Consider the following 2,658-nt stretch of genomic DNA (forward strand, 5'->3'; position numbering starts at 1 on the left):
CCTGCCATGGAAGTTGGAGAAAATTAAATAATGAATGAATCTATTATATAATGTTGATCTTAGTAGTGGTCACCATGAAACTATCAGATTGTCATAAAAACACATTTGGTTCAATAATGTCCTTCAGGGCAGAAACTTTGCTGTCCACATCGGTCTGTGTATGTATCAGCGCCTTTAACTTTGTTGATGCATCCTTTATATTGCACATTATTACCCTCAGACGTGGAGGTCTGGCTTTTTGCTGACTGCATTCAGTGTGTCCTCTGATTGCAAGGGCATATAGTGGAGAGCACAAAATACCAACTTGTGGTATGCACAAACCTGTTTACCAGTGTTGCATCATGCATGTCTCTTTATGTCTTGTGGTCATCAGGTTAGCGACATCCTCACCTTGCTGTCTTAGTATTCTAGTCTCACTGTCTGCAGCTCAATGTTTGCCCTGCTGCCTGGCCTGATTGACTAACTCCTTTTCTGCTGGGTACAATACAGTGATGCCAGGGATACCATCATTAGTTGTCAAGTGCCCGGTGATGTTATGGGGTTATAGAGTAGAGAACTATACGGCACAGAAAAAGACCCTTTGGTCCAACTCATCCATGTTGACCAGACATCCAGTCCAGCATTTGGCCTATATCCCTCCCTTCCTGTTGTATAGATGGGCACAACCTACTTCCCTGCAATTTCCATGGAGTCAAAACTGGTATTTAAAAGTTTGTGGTTCAAACATTTTATGTCTCCCGTTGCAACCAGGATGTGGCCATTTCATGACAATGCACAAAAAACACACACTGCAGAAGCACACTCCTACAGTTGTCATTGGATGTGATGATAAAACGTTTTCCATTGATAACTTTTCAGTAATGTGGGACCATCCAATAGTTCAAAATATCTAAAATAAATTGGTCTTACATCTTGTCACCTGAATTTAGCTATTTAAAACTTTTACTGTTGAAAATTCTCAGGAACTACATGTTTTCCTTTCGGGATGATAAACTAGAATGGAAGATGGGCACTGCAATATAGTAGCTATAATGCCCGGAGGATTTCGTAACTTGAAAATATCAAGTGGGATGGTGGTGTACATTTTTAGCTGGACCAGACTACATTGCTTTTGGAACAGTGAGGTTATCACAGTGTTAAGACACAGTGGCTGCAGGAGTCTTTCAGATAAGGGGAAATTGCCTGATGACAGCCCTCAGATTGGTCCAGCCGTTGTTTGGTTCAGTCCTATGAGTGTAGTGCAACCAGAAACATCCAGGGCCAACAAACAGAAAACAAGTTTTCCATCCCTTCTGAAAAAGCAAAAACAAATCAGCAGTTCAGAAGGAAGAATTCTAATACAAGAAAAAATCAAGGTTCAGCTGGTTAGTTGCTGAATCAAATCGGGACAATCGTGATTGCTAAAATGAAAAAATCTGTGAGAAATAACTTTGTTGTGGTCTGGAGTTTTAGATTAGATTATTTACAGTGTGGAAACAGGCCCTTTGGCCCAACAAGTCCACATCGACCCTCCAAAGAGCAACCCACCCAGACCCATTCCCCTACACCTAACACTACGGGCAATTTAGCATGGCCAATTCACCTAACCTGCACATCTTTGGACTGTGGGAGGAAACCAGAGCAGCCAGAGGGAACCATATGCAGACACAGGGAGAATGTACAAACCCCATACAGACAGTTGCCCAAGGCGAGAATTGAACCCAGGTCTCTGGTGCTGTGAGGCAGCAGTGCTAGCCACTGTGCCACCGTGCCGTTGATAAACATAAATTGTTGTCCCTATCTATATTTTCCTATCTATAATATGTGTCAAACTGTTTGCCTTTCTTTCTGTCTCATTCATTAATGAGTTGTGTGTGTGTTTGGGGTTTTAAAGGGGTAGAGTTTAAAGTAACAGATTAGTGATCTTTTTTTCTTTGAAATTTGTTAAAGAATAAGTTAGTTTACAATAAGTACAGTTACTTTCCAGTTAATGATGACACCTGGCATAGCAAAGATAAGTGGAAAAACGGAGGACTGGGAAGGTTTTAAAGAACAACAGAGGATTACTAAGAAGGAAAAGACGCAGAGAAGAAATGAGGTACGAAGGTAAACTGGCCAAAAATATAAAGGAGGATAGTAAAAGCTTTTTTAGGTATGTGAAAGGCAAAAAAATGGTTAGGACTAAAATTAGGCCCTTGAAGACAGAAACAGGGGAATATATTACGGGGAACAAAGAAATGGCAGAAGAATTGAATTGGTACTTCAGATCTGTGTTCACTGGGGAAGATACAAGCAATCTCCCTGACCTGGTATTCCCAGGCGGTCTCCCATCCAAGTACTAACCAGGCCTGAGTCTGCTTAGCTTCCGAGATCAGACGAGATCTGGCGTTTTCAGACTAGTATGGCCGTAGGCGCTGGCCCCTGCCTTTTCTCCCTACTTCAAGGCGTGCTGGCCAGCCACATTTTCTTTCTTGCTCTTTCTCTTTATCCCCTTTGGCTTTTTTTTCTCTTTTCTCTTTGCTCTTCCTCCTCCGTGCGTGTTTCCCTCCCTCCGTCCCTCCAGCTGCCTTTCAGCCAGCCCTTGGCCGCCAGGCTCCTGTAGTCTCCCACATCCCCACACAGGCGAACTGCAAGCCCTCCCCCTGCTTCATAGGGCCGCAGCCTGCATTCTCTCATCCT

General features: G+C 43.1%; 1 pseudogene; it reads right to left on the bottom strand.

Moving 5' to 3' along the window:
• Positions 1-2,273: 2,273 nt before the first annotated feature.
• On the bottom strand, positions 2,274-2,392 carry LOC122560357 (annotated as a pseudogene).
• Positions 2,393-2,658: the final 266 nt, after the last annotated feature.

Source organism: Chiloscyllium plagiosum, chromosome 20 (assembly GCF_004010195.1).
Source record: "Chiloscyllium plagiosum isolate BGI_BamShark_2017 chromosome 20, ASM401019v2, whole genome shotgun sequence".
Taxonomy (NCBI): domain Eukaryota; kingdom Metazoa; phylum Chordata; class Chondrichthyes; order Orectolobiformes; family Hemiscylliidae; genus Chiloscyllium; species Chiloscyllium plagiosum.